Raw genomic sequence first — 19,310 nt, forward strand, 5'->3', positions numbered from 1 at the left:
CAGGGGCTTTGTGGGTGGCAGACATCTCTCCTGTTTCAAAACACGGTTACGACTGTGGTCACAGCAAAGACAGTCCGTGTATCAAGTGAGGCGGAGGAATTGCGCACGGCACCCGCTGAGCGTGCTCCTGTAAGTCCCCCTCTCTTCTGCCGGCCTGAGCTTTTAACGCAGGAGGTCATTTCCCCCCTCCCCCCAAGACGGTGCAGCATTTTACATCCCCAGCGGGAACGCTCATCCGTCACAGATGAGGTTATCCAATGACAGGTGCGTGGATCACATGCGCTGCGCTCAGGGACATCTCAATTTGCGTATAATCGCCATACACTCACACAGTCTATACTTGTTTTCCAACGGATTGTTTCCGTCTTTGTTCACAGCGGAAAATCTGTCAAACACAAACATCTTTTGGGGAGCACTGATGGGAAAAAAGTCTACATGTTCTGCCTCCAAGGCGGCCAATGGGATGCATTTTACTTCCCCGGCCGGTGATAAATGCGCAGCGTGTTTTCAGCGCAGATGTGAAGTAATTAGACAACACAAGAGATGTGACAAAGGCCCCCCACATCACCACCCCCTCTGCACTCTGCGAAGTGCGATGATGACAGCCCTGGAGGGCAGAGGGCCGGAGTTCGTCATCACCAGGGACCCAAGAGGGCGTCATTAAAGGCCAAGACCCTGCGCGGGTTTAAAATTTACGCACTCTGCAGGAGTAGCGGCGCTGCGCGCGAGGCAGCCGCACTTTAGAACCTGGCGTGGGAAACACTTCCCTGCGCATCCCATACAGGATCTCTCGCATATTGATGCACCGCGAGCAAACACTGCACTGAAGCCGCTGTCACACACATACACACCAATTAACAGGCACTTTGCAAGACAAACACGACGGCTCCAGGCGCCCCAGAGAGCTATCGCGCCCAACCTTCCTTCCGAGGGTGGTCTCTTGTGACCCGGGGGCCCCCAGCCGGGCCAAAGAACCGCAATCTGCTTCTAGTGCACTGCCAAGCCGCCACAGCCTTGAGGGTTCGTGTTACTTTACTACAACTTTTCAGCTCCATCATGGAAGGCTGAAAAGACTGGATGGGCCACACTGGGACCTGCAGACTGTACACACAGCCCTCTCACCCTGAGCCATGGTGTACACACAGCCCTCTCACCCTGAGCCATGGTGTACGCACAGCTCTCTCACCCTGAGCCATGGTATACGCACAGCCCTCTCACCCTGAGCCACGCGGTACACACAGCTCTCTCACCCTGAGCCATGCTCTACGCACAACACACAGCCCTCTCACCCTGAGCCATGGTGTACGCACAGCCCTCTCACCCTGAGCCATGGTGTACGCACAGCTCTCTCACCCTGAGCCATGGTGTACGCACAGCTCTCTCACCCTGAGCCACGCGTTACACACAGCTCTCTCACCCTGAGCCATGGTGTATGCACAGCCCTCTCACCCTGAGCCATGCTGTACGCACAGCCCTCTCACCCTGAGCCATGGTGTACACACAGCCCTCTCACCCTGAGCCACGCGGTACACACAGCTCTCTCACCCTGAGCCATGGTGTATGCACAGCCCTCTCACCCTGAGCCATGCTGTACGCACAACACACAGCCCTCTCACCCTGAGCCATGGTGTACGCACAGCCCTCTCACCCTGAACCATGGTGTACGCACAGCCCTCTCACCCTGAGCCATGGTGTACGCAGAGCCCTCTCACCCTGAGCCATGGTGTACGCACAGCCCTCTCACCCTGAGCCATGGTGTACGCACAGCTCTCTCACCCTGAGCCATGGTGTACGCACAGCTCTCACCCCGAGCCACGCGGTACACACAGCTCTCTCACCCTGAGCCATGGTGTACGCACAGCTCTCTCACCCTGAGCCATGGTGTACGCACAGCCCTCTCACCCTGAGCCATGGTGTACGCACAGCTCTCTCACCCCGAGCCATGGTGTACGCACAGCCCTCTCACCGAGCCATGGTGTACGCACAGCTCTCTCACCCTGAGCCATGGTGTACGCACAGCCCTCTCACCCTGAGCCATGGTGTACGCACAGCTCTCTCAACCCGAGCCATGGTGTACGCACAGCCCTCTCACCCCGAGCCACGCGGTACACACAGCTCTCTCACCCTGAGCCATGGTGTACGCACAGCCCTCTCACCCTAAGCCATGGTGTACGCACAGCTCTCTCACCCCGAGCCATGGTGTACGCACAGCCCTCTCACCCCGAGCCATGGTGTACGCACAGCTCTCTCACCCTGAGCCATGCTGTACGCACAGCCCTCTCACCCTAAGCCATGCTGTAAGCACAACACACAGCCCTCTCACCCTGAGCCATGGTGTACACACAGCTCTCTCACCCCGAGCCATGGTGTACACACAGCCCTCTCACCCTGAGCCATGGTGTACACACAAAACACAGCCCTCTCACCCTAAGCCATGGTGTACACACAACACACAGCCCTCTCACCCTGAGCCACGGTGTACACAGTCCTCTCACCCTGAGCCATGTTGTACGCACAGTCCTCTCACCCTGAGCCATGGTGTACACACAACACACAGCCCTCTCCCTCCTGAGCCATGGTGTACACACAACACACAGCCCTCTCACCCTGAGCCATGTTGTACGCACAGTCCCCTCACCCTGAGCCATGGTGTAGGCTCTCTAACCTTCAGATACAGAATGGTTCATCTTACCCCTCTGCCCCCCACGCTGAAATCACATGTTCTTTTGAAATGAGTACTGGAAATCGAGACAGCCCTCCTTCAAATTGAACTCGATTTACTTGAGAGAACGACTTTTCAGCACAAAGAGAATCTTCACTTTTAGAGAAGGCGAGGGATGAGACTTGAATAAAACAGCAATGCAGGAACGGGTGGAGCAAGGAGGGGGCTTGCACCAGGATAGAAGAGGCCACTCGAGCGCTGTGCCTCCCCCATGCGGCTGCGCATTCAGGTGGCAAGTGGAAGCCAACGTGACGGGAGTAGCAGGCAGTAGGACTCTCACGCACTCAAGTGCAAGCACGCTCAGTGGAGTTCCACCGAGCACGACTCGTGAGCGAAGGCAGGTTCGCGTAAAGCAGTCTCAAAGCATACCTTATACTAAGGTACTCGAAGAATTGATTCAAGCAGACACGTGAATTTTCTTCCTCCTCCAAAATCCGAAATTCCTTACAGGAATAAGCACCCACACTTGCTCAGATTCCCCTATACAGGAATTCCCTCCTTCAACTTTTAAAACCCAATTCTTCTGTTAATCTCGACAGCTAGTCCCCTCACCAGGATTGCCCAAACATGGAAGCATTGTCTGACCATATTCGGTCCTTGGTGGAAGTCTAGAGTGTTGCCTCCACTTTTACTTGGTTTGACTGACAGCTGTCAAAAGGAGCTCTAAGCAAATCACCTTTTCTCTTGGCTATCAATAGGCCAGGATTAGCGACACAGCTCATCGCTGGACGACAAAAAAAAAAAAAAGCCCGAATTAGGCCTTTTTTGCCACCGGGAAACTGCGTCGATTACCGGGGCCAGAAATTATGATTGACTGGACAGGCCCCAAACAATAAATGGGTAACAAAAATGGTTGGGGCAGGATATCTTTCCGTCAGCCCCCTGAAAATCGTGTGAGTAACCGTACAGAGAACCTGACATTGGAATTAACACCTGCATCGCGAGCAAGCAGGTCCCCGCTGCTCACCACCTGAATCGCTCGCCCACATAACGCTTGCCCACAATAGCGCTTGCCGAGACGACCAGTTCAAATTAAGTGCTAGACTCTGCATACAGCTTTATAATGACTCTAGAGAAGCTTCCTGACCACACAATGGCCTAAAACAAGGGGGCCTATCCTGGGATATTGAACAGGTCAGCGGGGAAGGCACACCTCTCAGCCTTTACACTACTAGGTAAGGTGTTCAGTCAATACCTCGACAATGGACCAAATAAATGAGTCCCCCATTGGGAATACCTTTTACAGAGTAGATCTCTTCAAAGATGACCACTCAAGGCAGTGCATTCGAATGAAATGTTGCAACAGGAAGAGAGCTGTAGCCCAAAACACCAACTTAGCTACATGCTGAGAAATGGCCCCTACTTGCACCAGGTGAGTGATTTATACACACCACCAGCACGCAGGTAACAGCCGATTAGGGAGCAGGCGCCTAAAGCAAAGACTTGGGGACACTCTTGTCTATTAGTTGTATGGTGCACAGGTCGGTAGAACACAAGAAGGTCACAGGCAGCCGATCAAGAGTCAGAACTTCCCAGCATGGTCCTATGAGCGTCCGTGGGATCTCAGAACACAAGCAAATGCCTCAAGAGATCGCAGTGACCAGTCACCGGAATGGCCAAAGCCAGTCTCACGAGGGATGTCCTGCTGTACATGGAGAGATGAAAACTGAACCCACTTCTCATCTAGTTCCCAAAGACACAGCAACCTATGCCTACAGCCTACATAGCATTGCTTACAATCGCATACCGTGGCGAGTTGGGTAGCATGAAAGCCTACTACCATATAGCATAATTGCAATGCTTGCAACTTTCAGGTTCCAGGAGTTCACACTGGCTGCACGCTACAAGTCACAGAGATATAATAGGGCAACCTGTCATGTGGAAAGGTTGGAAGTGATGAGATTGTGCGCAACCAAAAAGATATGGCCATATATCAAGCGTGGCAGGGATAGAATGGGCCTAATTTAAGCAGGAGGGTAAAGGATGGAATCGGCCGCCGATTTCAGGTGCAGAGGAAGGCAGGGAAGGAATGGGCCACAGCTATGGCGCAGAGGAGTGCAGGAAAGAAATGGGCTACAGCAATGGCACAAAGGAGGGCAGGGAAGGAATGGGCTACAGCTGTGGCGCAGAGGAGTGCAGGAAAGAAATGGGCTACAGCAATGGCACAAAGGAGGGCACGGAAGGAATGGCCCACAACTGTGGCGCAGAGGAAGGCAGGGAAGGAATGGCCCACAACTGTGGCGCAGAGGAGGGCAGGGAAGGAATGGGCCACAGCTATGGCGCAGAGGAGTGCAGGGAAGGAATGGGCCACAGCTATGGCGCAGAGGAGGGCACGGAAGGAATGGGCCACAACTGTGGCGCAGAGGAGGGCAGGGAAGGAATGGCCCACAACTGTGGCGCAGAGGAGGGCAGGGAAGGAATGGCCCACAACTGTGGCGCAGAGGAGGGCAGGGAAGGAATGGCCCACCACTGTGGCGCAGAGGAGTGCAAGGAAGGAATGGGCCTCAACTATGATACAGAGGAGGGCAGGGATGGAACGGGCCGCAGCTATGGTGCAGAGGAGGGCAGGAGGGAAATGGGCCGCAGCAATGGCGCAGAGGAGGGCAGAAGGGGAATGGGCCGCAGCTATGGCACAGAGGAGGGCAGGAGGGGAATGGGCCGCAGCTATAGCACAGGGGACAGGGAAGAAATGGGGCGCAGAGGAGGGCAGGGAAGGAATGGGCCCCAGCTGTGGCGCAGAGGAGGGCAGGGAAGGAATGGGCTGCAGCTATGGCACAGAGGAGGCCAGGGAAGGGAAGGGATGGAACAGGCTGCTGAAGCAGGTCACTTAGCACTTTATCCTTCTGGAGGTCAATACAAGGAATGCCATTGAATTGGGAAAACAATAACAAATCTGTTTGCTAGCATGTCAAGATACCCGTGGGGGTGAATGTGCACTCAGCAAATACAATCTTATAGACAGGGCAGGGTCGGAGTGGGCACGGCCCACCCAAAATCTGATCAAATGGTCGTACCTTGGGGGTCACCAGGAAAATCCAGGTACGTATTGCATGCTGTTGGGATTGAATGGTTGCATTCAGAAATGGAATGCTGGGTGCACATTAGGCATGGGGTTAGTACCGTATTCAAGGGGAAGAACACTATTGGAGGCAGACAAGGAAGGGGAATCGGATGGGAATAATTGACAGAATTGGCTGGATGACAGACATGGGTCATTATGGGGATTGAAAGCAGAAAGAGGATGAGCCTGAAGAGATAGAAGAGGAAACATTGGAAGTAGTGGCTAAAGGTTTAAAGGGAGCGAAAAGAAGAAGCAATGATTGATGTACAAGTGTTGGTATGGTGGATCTGAAAATGTGCAGAGGTTGCACCCCGCATTCTGTGGGGAATCTGAGATCTCCCTGAGACCTAAGATGTGGAACACCCCAAACAACGACGAAACTCAGCGGAGCACCGCACAACACTGCGGGTGGGGCTCCCTGCATATGATAGCACAGCACGCTCACCTGCTGGTGCTGCTCTGTATGCAAGGCTGATCCTGCCAGGGCCCCTGTCACTGGCTCTGCATGGGTCTCCTGCGGGCAGAGGCTCCTGCACGCGCCCCTCCTGCAGTCCCTTCCTCCTCCTGCTGTTCGGGGGGGATGAAGCTGTGCTACACTGCCTGTGCGCGCGCACCGCCCCCGCCGAGACACTTGAGCCAGAGGAAAGCAGTGGCGCGCGTCCACAGAGCGCCGAGCGAGCGCACGGCAGCAAACAGCGGCGCGCGCATACAGACAAGCATGCGCGAGGGGAGCCGAGGCGCGCGCCCCCAGCACAACAACGCGCACCAGGTCAAAACAGTCTGAAAGAAACTAAAGAAGGACAGGCGCCGATCACGGTATTTAGAGCGCCCCCTCTAAAAACTGACACGGCGTAAACGACCATCTTCAAAAAGGGCAGTTTGCCTCACAATAACGCTCGAATGGGTAATATCGTATATTATTTAAATCAACCTGTGCATTTCGCTCAAAAATATTACTTAAGTAAATTCATGTCAATCATACATTATTTTTTTCTTATGGTAATTTAAAGTAATTGCATTTAAAAAGAAACATTTTAGAGGTGCTATTTTTTTCTTAATTCTCCTCGTAAAGGTTAAACTTTATGGGGTCAAATGATCTAATGTAGCCGCGCATGATTCTTTTCTAGAGCCTGGCGTCAGTGGCCACTGCTCGTCCTCTTTTTATTTCGATCAGTGTTCATCCATCTTGCGCCCACTGCTTTCCCCGACAGCCGTTTCGATGCCTTTGCTCTGCGCACGCGCGAGGAGCAGACGCGGAGTATAAAGAGTGGAGGGCGGGGCCTAAAGTGACGAAGGGAAGGGCGGAGACACGCGCGCATGTTGCCAAGAAGGCACGTGTGTTTGCGGCTTAGCACGTGGGCTTCCAGCGACTTGTTTACCTTTGGTTCCGTGATTGAACTAAACAGAAAGACGAAAATAGGGGCATTGCGGTTTTGTACCAATCACGTCTTTGTAAATTAATGTTAGAGGGGCATACTTAGGTGCCCGAATTGATTCGGTGGTGTGGTGGGTGCAAGACAACCCGTCAATATATCGAAATTGTTTACGTAAACATACATTGCAAACATTATATTTAATAAATAGGTGACATTATGAGTTTCATATGTACATTTTAGATAATAAGGTGCAATAAGTTAATGATTGCATTTTAAAGGTAGCAGTTACATAAAGGCGCTCAAAAAACGTTCCAAATGCACTTGTATGTAGGCGCGTTATAAATGCCATATCATTTCATATCATTTGGTCTTACAAGTGTTTTTCTGTGTATTTTTCCTTGAGCACTTTTTAGCATTGCTGTTGCTTTATATAAATTAATGAAAATATACATCACAAAAGGAAGTAACAGTCTGCAACATACATGCAGACACGGCCAACCCTCCGGATTTGGGCGGGAGGCTCCTGAAAATCAGATTACCCTCCCGACTCCCAAATAAAATGCTTAAAACCCAATTGGTTTTCATTTCCTTACGTTAACACGGATGAAGTCAAGGAAAGCCAATCGGGTTGCAAAGCAAATGATTTACAGTCTGCCGGTCAGCAATCTCAGCACAATCTCATATGCTTGAGTCGGCGGAGCAATAACATAATGGAACTGGATTCACTGTTCCTCCCCCTCAAGCATCTGATTGCCTGAAAGATGATTGCTTCGCTTTTGGCTGACTGGGCAAGTGCTTGTCTGCGAAATACATCACATCAGGGCCTTGGAAAAGGTGCGCAGCCAGTGTAACTCATTTCCCTGGCACATGTAGCTTGGGTGCTCACTGCTGCTGTGTAGGCCTTTATAGGCTGCGAGTCTCGGGCCGCAGTTTCAGCTCAGGAGAACATTCCTCAGGCCGAGGCCAGTCTGGCGGAGCCTCTCACATCGAGTGAGCAGATCAGGTAGGTCACTGTCAGTCTCAGAAACGGTTCCACCTTGCTGCTGCATCCTCTCCCCCCTCTGCCCGTGAAGCAGAAAAGAAAGCACAATGAAGTTGGAAAAAGAGGAAATGTATTCCTAATTTTCCCCCTTCATCGTGCTTTCTTTTAACTGGGCTCGAAATCTGCACAAACGACCATGAATTCAGCTACACCCTTTCCAACTGGTGGAGCACGTCTAGATCTCACAGATTCAGTTTCAATGAATGAGGGTTCTAAGCGCCTTGTGGCATGCTCTTTTGTGTTGAGCGCTGACTCAGATATTTCTCGCTCTGATAATCATATCATTTGAATTATTCTTGCGCCCCTTAACATGTTGTTACAGCCATACCACTGTGACTACGAAGAGCCCATCGCAGCAAACGCTGTGAGGGCATGGAGGCTGGTGTAGACTCAGTAAGATTCTACCAAACTTTTCTTCCTTGGCTGGTCGGCCTTGCCTTTTAAATACATGACATTTCTCCTGCTTCTTCCTTTGAGTCTAGCTAAACCTTTGCATTCTGTAATTCAGGCATTTGGGACAATAATTCACCGATGGGCAAGGCTTTAATGAGCCCTCAGCTTCGCAGAGCTGGGTGCTCAGTGATATGTGTTCCTTTCATCAACACTCACACGTCTGCAGATTCTGTTCGTTTAAGCTGTTTCCTTTATTCTGGCCTGGAAGGAACACCATGGGTATCAATGGGCCATGACTATCACTGGGGTGGGGGCCATCACTGTTAAAAGCAGGCTACCTACATGCTGGGCACAATGTTTTCAAAATGTACATTTTACACTTTCATAGGAAAAAAGTTATTTTCAAACTCAAAAATGTTGCTTGCATTCAGTAGTTCACTAGTTTTCTTTGAAATCGGTATTTTATTTTTGTCAGATTACCACACCAATACCCTGTAATTTGTATGCCCCTTCCTTTGTGTTTTATCACAGATTATATTTATAAAGATGTTGGCTGCTTGTCAAACTGGTTAATCACAAATGCTTCTTTTGTGCTGATGGGTACATGAGTGCCAACTTTTGATTTTCACTAGAGGAGCAAAAATACATTCACTTCGGCCCTGAATATAAGCAAGCGACCAGCCCAATCCCCCTGGCCAAACACATTTTATAGCACTTGTTTTTTTAAAAGGAATTGCAAAAATTCATAAGATTAACAACCAGCTGTGAATATATAACATCTCAGCAACGGTCTCTCAACCTGCTGAGCTACCCTGGTAGCCTTCTACTGTAGAGCGTGTCTATGGATCCCTTAATGTACTAATAATCACTGCATTACAAACAATATTTTGGGTGCTGCCATGGAAGTGATTTAAAGTGGTATTAATGTACAATGTGGAGTTTGGAAAGAAGCAGCATGAAAGAAATTGCAGCACTTAAAAAATATTATTTTGAACATTTCCTTTCAGCGGAGTCCAACATCCAGCTCTGCCTCCTCGGAACTCTGCCCCTTCGGAATTCCACCCCCAACCCGGCCCTTGTGGGATCCCCTTTACATTTTTTTCCATTTCCACCACTGCCTGTTTGTAGTTCACATTTTAAAACTGCGGTGCAGCATCATGACTTGGCCCTGTCTATCTGACATTCCTGTAACAGCATGACATGCAAACGTGCGCCCCACCTATCCTCGTTTCCCCATTCTTTTTATGTATTTACTCTCTGCTCTGTGGCCCGGCGTGTGGCCATCATGAGAAAGCTAGGGGATTCGAACACAAAGACGGATATTGAAGGAAATGTTTTTTCAAAATATGTGGGCTGCAGTTATAATACCAATTTGAGCTTCCAAAACACACTTACTGTTACAAATGAGCATCCCTGTTCGTGTCTAGAGCAAATATTAAAATCGGGATTGTGTTCCCTGGTTTTTAACTTTGATTTAAGCAAATAGAGAACTATTTTGCTCTGTGTGGTCATTTTGAGCAACATGAACAATACAGTACGGTTTGAGCTTAGTTTTGCAAAGTTTTTATTTTTAAAGAGCCACTAGGTAATTAGAAGGGTTGTCTAATTTAAAATGCCCATGTATACGGTCATGATAATATAATTAAATTGTATCCTGATTGCAAATGAGGACACATCTCAATGTATGTGATATGATATGTTATTTATATTGCGCTTAATACCCAGCGGTTTCTAAGCGCGGGCCCGGGGATCAAACCTGTGTTGCTCCGTGTTGTCTTCCAAGCTGAGCACGTTGCCCCAAAGCTATCCTCCCGTGCACTTACAAAGTAGTTTCTGGAATAATCCAACCAATTCCACCACTCCTAGCTCACTCTACACAGCACTGTTGTTGTTGCTGGAGGAGGAAGAACCTTAAGAAGATCTTCTTATGGTTCTTACTCCTCCAGCAACAACAACAGTCCTGTGTAGAGTGAGCTAGGAAAAACACCTACTAGCCAAAACTATTATATTGGAGGAGTACAGCAATGAGAAATGACGAGGGACACAGAGCCTGTCAGTGTTTGGTTATGTGCCCACCCATTGCTTACCAATGGGCAGGCTACTCCCTATGGCCATTCACACCCATGTCAGCCTCTACTCGTCCAAAACACCTTCTCATGGGAACTCTTTTAGCTCGCTTGAATGAAGCCTTTTCACCAGGCTTTGCATTCAAAGTGCCTGCTTGTGTTTGCTCAAAGGAGTGTTAATGACTTAATTGGAGTTGTAAACACACTGTCTTACCAGGCCTGTCTTCAGCTGTCGGAATTGAAACAATATTATGCCTCCTATCGCAGCAACTGTATGTGTATTGGCCTACGCCAAGTTGTCTAAAACATCATATGCGAACAAACTCCGCGGCAAGGTCTTGACCTTAGAGAAAGTAATGTAAGTCGCCATCTTGGATTAAGCCGCCATTTTAGGTTCTCTTGTAATGTGGAAGTCACCCTGAACATCAAAATGGAGGCCGAATGACATTTTGAGTAAGATTCTGGCCGTTGTGACCTCCGCACACACAAATAATTAATATGCCTGCAGGCCACTTGTTGGGTCGCGAACTGAGACCTTGTCCTATTGCTGACCTATGTGTAAATGGACAACTATATCAACAAAACTAATCAAAATGCATAAATTATAGGATTGACCTAGCTAGGAACCCATAGGCCCGATCCTTAGAATGGTTAACCCGCGAGGGGATTGGCCAAGGGCTGGACAAATCATATAAAAGACCCAAGTATTCCAATGTACGGTCTCTCTTACTAATTCATCGAACCTTCGTTGAAGTTCGTTACGTTACTCTGAGAGCCGAATAGCTATCCGTTTGTCAATTGACTTTGGTAACTGTTGTAGCTTTTAAATAAAGCACTTGTATGTTCTTTGTAACCTGTGTTGGTGTGTTTCTTTTGGGCTTCCCGGCCTCATATTAGTTTTATGTTTTCACAGTTGGCGCCCGAACAGGGACCCTCAAGATTGATGCCGGATCATTGAAGGTTGACGCAGACTATCGAACCAGGATCGGAAGGTGTGATACTGCGGGCCCGACCGAACGAGACGCGATACCTCGGCAGCGCTGCACGATCCGATCCTTGGACGATAGTCGTGTGGTCTGACACGGCATCTTGACGAGGGTCCATTTTTGAGGCGGGCAGATTTGTCGAAACCACCAAACACAAGGTAAAATTCGTTAGGTAAGTTCTTTGGTAAACCGTACGGTCCTCCTTAGGTTTGGTCAGGTGCAGTCGTGACCCGGCTCTTAATTTAACCCTGACAATTTGAATTTGGCGTATTGTATCTGCAGACACAATTATTGACCAGGTAACACCAATTTTTTGTGAAATGCCTGGGTAATTGTCTAGCTGCTTTAGGGCTCTGTTCCGCAGCGATCGACAATCTTTGGAATTTAGCCGCCCGGCACCACAGGAGGGGTCGACGGCATGTACTATGTACTGTAAGTATGGCATTGGAAGTATAGTATTTAATGATATTTGGCACAGACAAACCAGACATGCCTCCGAATTTCAGTGGCCAATCAATGGTAGTTTCGAGATCCCCCGTATTGAATACCTAGAATCGGTCTTGCTAAAAAAGAAGGCCAGGCCTGCAGCATTTGATGTTTTGCAGAATTGGAAAAAAGAAGCATTGCAGCAGCTTAAAAGTAGGGATAAACATGCACGCATTCATAAAACAAATGCCGAAAAGGCGTTGTTATATGATAAGGAAAAACATTCAGAGTCAGTTAAAAATATGGATAGGGCTTTTTCACTCGGAATCCAGAACATTTATCCCTCTAAAGATTTCCATGTTTCTGAAGAATTTATTGAAAAATTGTTAAACGAACGCAGGCCTGGTGCCTCTGCGCCACCTCCGTATGATCCTCTCCCGGGTGCTCTGCCCATTCCTGCTGTTGTTCCTGCTGTTATTCCTGTTCCCCCTGTACAACCTATTGTTCCTATTCCTCTAGTTGTTGTTCCTCCACCTATCGCACCACCCCTTTCTCCTGCGCCGATAGTTGCACCCTTATTGAATTTGCCTGCACCTCCGCTCCCGAGTGGTTCTGTATTGATTGAAGTTGATCAGGGTGCGGGGTCAAAGATTGTCACTCGTAATACTGTTTCTGCAGACAAGAAACGAGAATTATTTTCATGGGCTAAGCACTGTATGGAGAAAGGTGATCAAGTTAATGTTTTTTCCACATTATCAAATTTGAACAGTTTTCCCGAGAAAAATGTTTTTATCGAAGGTTTGGGGACTCATTTATGTGTGATGTGGGGTAGATTACAAAATTCGGATCCCCCACAAGGGGTGAGGGATCTAAATGCTTTAGCACTTTCGAGGGACACAGAGGAGAAAGTACATGGTCATGTTGAAAGATTGTTTGAGTATAGGAGGGACTTTGAAAAATCACGAGATGAGGATGATGAAGACGACAGTATGTATGTGCAGAAACGGTTCCTTTCGTGTCGTAGATCGGCACCTGAGGAAGTACGAATTTGTACCAAAGATGCGAATCGATGGATCTCGGATTCATCGATACCGCCAGATGAAGTATATGACACGTATAGTAAGTATACAGTAGAAATGCAAAGGAAGGTGATTCAGGTAATGGTACAGTACCTGCAGGAAGAATGTGTAAGGAAGAAGGTTAGTTGTCCTATAGAGTTATTGGGAATTTGTAAAAGGGCTTTTTCGCCCGACACTTCTTCGACTGCCTTAGCGCTCGACCTGGCTCTGTTGCTTAGTAAGCGGTCGGAGTTACCTATATCTCAGTTGCCTATGAGAGAGGTTCCTCCGACATTTGTCCCAAAGGTTGAGATTCCCGCTAACGCTGAGACTGGTGCACCCGCTGTGGATATCCCTGCGCATTATGTATCGCAATTTGTTCACGTCCCGTTTTCACGACAGGAAGTGAACACTATTAGACAATCAATTCCCGATATCAGGAAAAACCCAACAGGGTTTTAGAAAGAGATAGAGTCCGTTTTGCAGTCCTCTGTGTTCACCTTAAGTGATATTGACTTGCTATTCCCTGTACTCCTACCCGTAGATTTATGGAAGCAGGTTCGGACAATAGACGATGTGCCAGGGTTGGGAGATACGTGGGCTAACATGACTAGGTTTGATGGGGAAAGACCAGCTGGTGAGAAACCATCTCAGGTAATACTTACTTTGCCTGATAGAATTGTCGCAAAATTAAAGACTATAATTCCAGATAAAAGAATTATTTGGGACAAGCTTACGGCCTGTGTTCAAGGAAAAACTGAAGGCTCCACCAAATTCTTTAATAGATTCAAACAGGTATTTTCTGACTTCAGTGGACAGGACTTGGGTTCAGAGTCTGGGAAAAGGTTGTTTGTGGACAAATTTGTACGTGGATTGTTGCCCGACATCCAGTCACAGATTATGTCCTCTGAGAGCGCTTGGCAGGCGAAATCTCAATCTGAAGTTTTGCACATGGCTCAGTATTATGAGAACCGTGTTAATAATGAAAAGGAGAAAATAGAGAAGAGGAAAGGAGATCTGAAGACTAAAGTATTGTTACAACAAATTGTTAGAAATCCCAGAGGAGGTACGACACAGACCAGAGGTCAGTATGTCCCAAAAGGAAACGCTCCTTTGGGTTCTGTGAATGTTAATCAATGTGCCTATTGCCGCCAGGAAGGTCATTGGCGAGCACAGTGCCCCGTCCTTCGACAAAGGTCAAACAATGTGTTTGGGAGTATGGGTAGACGACCTAGAAGTCGCCCTGGAGCAGGGGGCCCTGATAGAGGACAGTTTTCACAAGATCCTCAGCAACCTTTTTCACGGGAAAATCAGACTTCGAGTGTGGACGCAAGGAACATATTTGATCACCCTTCTGCTGCCTACCTTTCTGAAGAGCTTCCTTCCGACGACATTTTATTTCGTTAGGACTGCCCGAAGCAGGGTTTGGAACCTTCACCTATTCCCGTTAATCAGAAAGGTCCCTACGTTGAATTGTTATTCATCTGGCCGAAAACGGTCATAAAGCTTCGCTCAAGAAATTTCAATATTGTTGCCAGGAGGTCGCCTATTTAGGTTACCTCCTGTCAAAGGAGGGGAGAAGATTGACACCTGAAAGAATAAAACACATTTCTGGCATGTCTGTTCCAAATACGCAGAAGGAAGTCAGAGCCTTAATAGGTATGGCTTCTTACTGTAGGTTGTGGATCCTGAACTTTTCACTAGTGATAAAACCGATGTTGGCTTTGACGAAGAAGGGCATTTCTCTGCCACTGCCATGGAAATCGGAACATCAACGATCATTTGAGCTTCTCAAAACCGCGTTATGCTCTGCACCGGTTCTGGGTACTCCAAATTATGACAAGGCCTTTGTGTTGTTTGTGCATGAATGTGATGGATGTGCTTTGGCTGTGTTAACACAGGAACACGGAGGGAAGAATAGGCCGTGCAGCTACTACTCCTCCGTCCTTGATCCTGTCGCATGCGCTTTGCCAAGATGTTTGCGAGCTGTCGCTGCTGCTGCCGTGTCTGTAAAACAGAGTGAGGGAATGGTCCTAGGCCATGATTTAATTTTGATGGTACCTCACTCTGTAGATGTCCTCTTGAATAAAACCCAAATGCAACACCTCACCTCTGCCCGGCTAACAAGGTATGAATTAATTCTGTTTGCCCCTCACATTCAAATTAAGAGGTGTTGTGTTCTTAATCCGGCTGAACTCCTACCTTCCCCGCAAAATACTGTTTGAGGTGACGAAGAATTACATGACTGTCTGTATACCAGTGAACAGGAAACAAAGGGCAGGATAGATCTTATAGATACTCCTTTGGACAATGCAGAAGGGGAGCTGTTTTGTGATGGCTCCTGCATCAAACTGCCAGATGGTACATCTACAGCTGCTTACGCAGTTACTACGTTGAGTACGGTTGTTGAAACTAAGAGAATTTCGTATAACTCTGCGCAGGCCGCAGAGATTATAGCGTTGACCCGAGCTTGTGAACTCTCCGAAGGGCATATAGTAACCATATATACTGATAGCCAGTACGCCTTTGGGGTGGCTCACAACTTTGGGAGGCTCTGGTCGGAAAGAGGGTTCCTAACCTCACATGGGACCAAGATCCAGCATGGTCCCTTGATAGTGCAATTGCCCTCGGCACTCTCACTCCCTAGGCAGTTAGCGATCATGAAATGTGCAGCACATCGTAAGGTCATAGATGATGTGGGAAAAGGGAACACTTTCGCTGACCAGATAGCCAGGCAAACGGCCACAGACCTTAGCGCAGACATGTATGCTCTAAGGGAAACAAAAGATGCCTATGTAATGGATGAGGGTATTGGGTCTGTGCGAGATATTCAAACTGATGCCACAATAGAAGAGTCTAAAAGGTGGGCCGAAGGATTGGGGAAACTGGATGATGATGGGTGTTGGGTGGATACATCTGAAGGAAAATGGTTGCTCCCTGATACATATGTGCTGGCAATGGTTACGATGGCACACGGTCCTACGCATGTGTGTGCTCAGCAGATCACGAAAATGTTAGAACAAGTCTGGGTGAATGATAAAATTTTGAAGACTGCACAGCAACATGTTCAGAATTGTATGATTTGCTTACAGCACCATGTGGGGAAGGGGACAGTAACTCCAAGGGGAAGCATTAGGCCCCCTTCTGTTCCCTTCGAGGTCATCCACTTTGATTTTATTGAGATGGAACGGTGTAACAATCTAAAATATGTTCTTGTGGTTATTTGTGCTTTTAGTAAATGGGTTTAGGCTTTCCCCGTTAAAGATGCTACTGCCATGACCACTGCAAAGACTATGGTAAAAGAATTCTTTCCACGATTTAGGCTTCCAAGGGTAATTTGGTCGGACAATGGTCCCCATTTTGTTGCAGCAGTAATTTTGCAGATATGCACAGCGTTACACATTGGAAAATGATTTCATTCAGCTAGACATCCTCAAAGTGCTGGGTTGGTAGAGAGACATAACAGTATCTTAAAGAATAAGCTTGCAAAAACATGTGCCGACACCAAATTGAAATGGCCAGATGCCTTACCTATTGTATTATTAGCCATGCGTACCACACCTCAAACTAAGACTGGGCTCTCTCCCTTTGAGGTGGTGATGGGGAGACCTGCTAACATTTGGGGTCTTCCGAAGCCTAAATCCCTGAGGGAGGTAGAAAATGTATTGTTTGTAGACTACTGCAACCAGTTGACTAAAAACCTGTATTTCATTTATCATCAGGTCCAATCAGCTTTACCTGCACAGTTTACGGGCCCAGGACACGATATTCAGCCTGGAAGTTGGGTCCTAGTGAAGGCCTACGAAAGGTCTTCCTGTCTCGCTCCTCGCTGGAGGGGACCCTACCAGGTGCTGTTGGTCACTCGGACAGCAGTGCGGGTGGCTGGGAAAAAACACTGGATCCACGCGATGCATGTCAAGAAACTTCCTCACCCGACGCCACACGTTACAGAAGAAGCAGAACCCCTCGCTGATGCTACAATCTCTGATCTTGGAGTAGCAAACAGCGCTGTGAGTGCGTCGGAGAATTTCTCTGAGCCCGTGGAGCTTGGGGAACAGTCAATTTCGTCTCCGCACTCTTTGAAAAAGTCATTTTCGGAAAACACTGTTTCAAGTTCTGCGACTTCCGTCGCCTCCGATACGTCGCTTCCCTCAGGAAGTGACAACGCCTTGTTTCCGGATCAAACAGTTTTGGGTACCACCAGGTACGACCTTCGACGAAGAAAATAGAACTACGGCACGGGTCTTTCCGTGCATTTGCAAAGAAGAACTGATTGAACGTTTTCTCTTGTAAAAGAAAGTTCCTTTCGAACAAAAGGAAAAAAAAGGGATTCTGCTGGCTAGGGTTGGGAAGGACTAAGAAGTCGCGCGACCGTAGTGTCGCCAGCAACGAACATTGGGGTCGTCGATTGAGAAACTACGAGGCCTGCCACCTCCACCGCTGCTCCCCACACTGGACTTGTAAATAAGGGGGTGACCAACTCGGACAACGAACAATGTGCCTGGGCCCCGAAAACGTATTGCTGTGTTGTGTTAATAATAATTGGAATTTGTGTAATTACTGCTGTGGGACTTTGGTACTTCGAAGAAATTTACCCTCTAAAACCTCTACTGCCAATTGAGATTGTACCTACTGCTTTGACGCCCTCGGTACACCTTCACACTCTGTCACCTAGAGACTCCCAGCATAGACGAAAGTATCATAATAACACTTTAATGATAGTAATGAATGCAACGCATGCCATTTTTAATACGAGTAATTGTTGGATTTGCACTCATTTACCGGAACATGGGAACAAGGGGCTAGGATTCACCCTTTACCTTTAACGACTGCTTGCTATGCCTCTCTTAGAGCACTATTCTTTGGCCGTTGGAATGATAGCATCTCAGGGAACTTTGATGGAACTAATTTAAATGATTTTGAGAAACGTGAATTGACTCCTCTGGGATGCTCGCTTTTTGCAAATAGAAGTCAACCTAATGTTGCTTCTATTAGGCCATCTGATAAACTATCTCTTCCTTTTCAAACTCTAATTTCCTTTAAAATGGCTCCGATAGGCAATAAGGACGCCGTGCCCCCTTCCTACTCTATTAATCATAGCCCCGATTCAGTCCCCTTTTGTGTACAAAGAAATGGCACTCGGCCAATGGGAGATTTTGAAGGTTGTGTAAACATTGTAAATTTGACTGGGGAGAACAGGCCTCTGTATGTAGGGGGGCCTGTTTATTCAGTTTGTGGAATTTCAGCATTCCCTGGTTGCCCAAGGATTGGCAGGGAACCTGTTATTTAGGAATCCTGTTACCTGGGGTATTTGTAGCTAGTACATTGGAGGTTTCTAAGGCTCGCCCACGGCGGGACGAGAACGGAGATACCCCTGGGCAAGTATTGGGCAAGTATTGGGAGATATAGCAAAATCAGTTGTGCCCTTTTGGGGACAGATAGCAAACTCTGAAAAATATTAGGGGACTAGCAAGAGTACTGGAGAGAACCATCAACCGGACCTTGGATATACTCTACAATATGACACTAGAACAAAAGGCAATAAGATTGGTAGCACTCCAAAATCGGATGGCATTAGATGTCATTCTGGCAGAACGTGGTGGAGTATGCAAATTAGTGTGGTCCGCTTGTTGTGTTTTCGTACCAGATTCCTCGCTGACAATTTTCAAAGCAATACAGAACTTACACATCCTTAGTTCTGAAGTGCATGTTCCTGTGGGAGATTGGAATATTAGCGCCTGGTTCTGGGATTCTCTACGATCCTGGGGTTGGAAGGTGCTTTCTGTCATCCTGGTTATTTTGGGGGTCCTGTTATTCCTTTGTTGCGGTTTCCAATGTCTACCTAGTACATGTGCAATGCTAGGGGGGTGTTGTGCTCAAGTGGTGAGCACAGTAGGGCACAAAATGTACGCCCCAGATACAGCATCTAAAGAGTTTGTGTTACAAGAGGTTCTGATGAATGACCTAATGGCTATAGACATTACAGATAATGATTCAGGATGTATGGACGACAATGCATGGAGTTATTTGCAAAAGTATTAGAAATGATATTAGCACTTGGCATAGGCCAAAAGGAGGGTCTGTCGGAATTGAAACAATATTATGCCTCCTATCGCAGCAACTGTATGTGTATTGGCCTACGCCAAGTTGTCTAAAACATCATATGCGAACAAACTCCGC

At 47.9% G+C, this 19,310-nt stretch overlaps 1 protein-coding gene across 1 annotated transcript in view; it reads right to left on the reverse strand.

The window, feature by feature from the left end:
- The window catches only part of LOC138570183 (ubiquitin-conjugating enzyme E2 E2), a 1,314,846-nt gene extending 1,308,271 nt beyond the window's left edge, over window positions 1–6,575 (reverse strand). The window contains exon 1 of the mRNA XM_069648864.1: window positions 6,229–6,575. The gene's annotated coding sequence lies outside the window, so the exon portion shown is untranslated. The remainder of the gene's footprint in view (window positions 1–6,228) is intronic.
- Between the last annotated feature and the right edge of the window lie 12,735 nt (window positions 6,576–19,310).

This window comes from Ambystoma mexicanum, chromosome 2q (genome assembly GCF_040938575.1).
Source record: "Ambystoma mexicanum isolate Mex_15411 chromosome 2q, UKY_AmexF1_1, whole genome shotgun sequence".
Lineage (NCBI taxonomy): Eukaryota > Metazoa > Chordata > Amphibia > Caudata > Ambystomatidae > Ambystoma > Ambystoma mexicanum.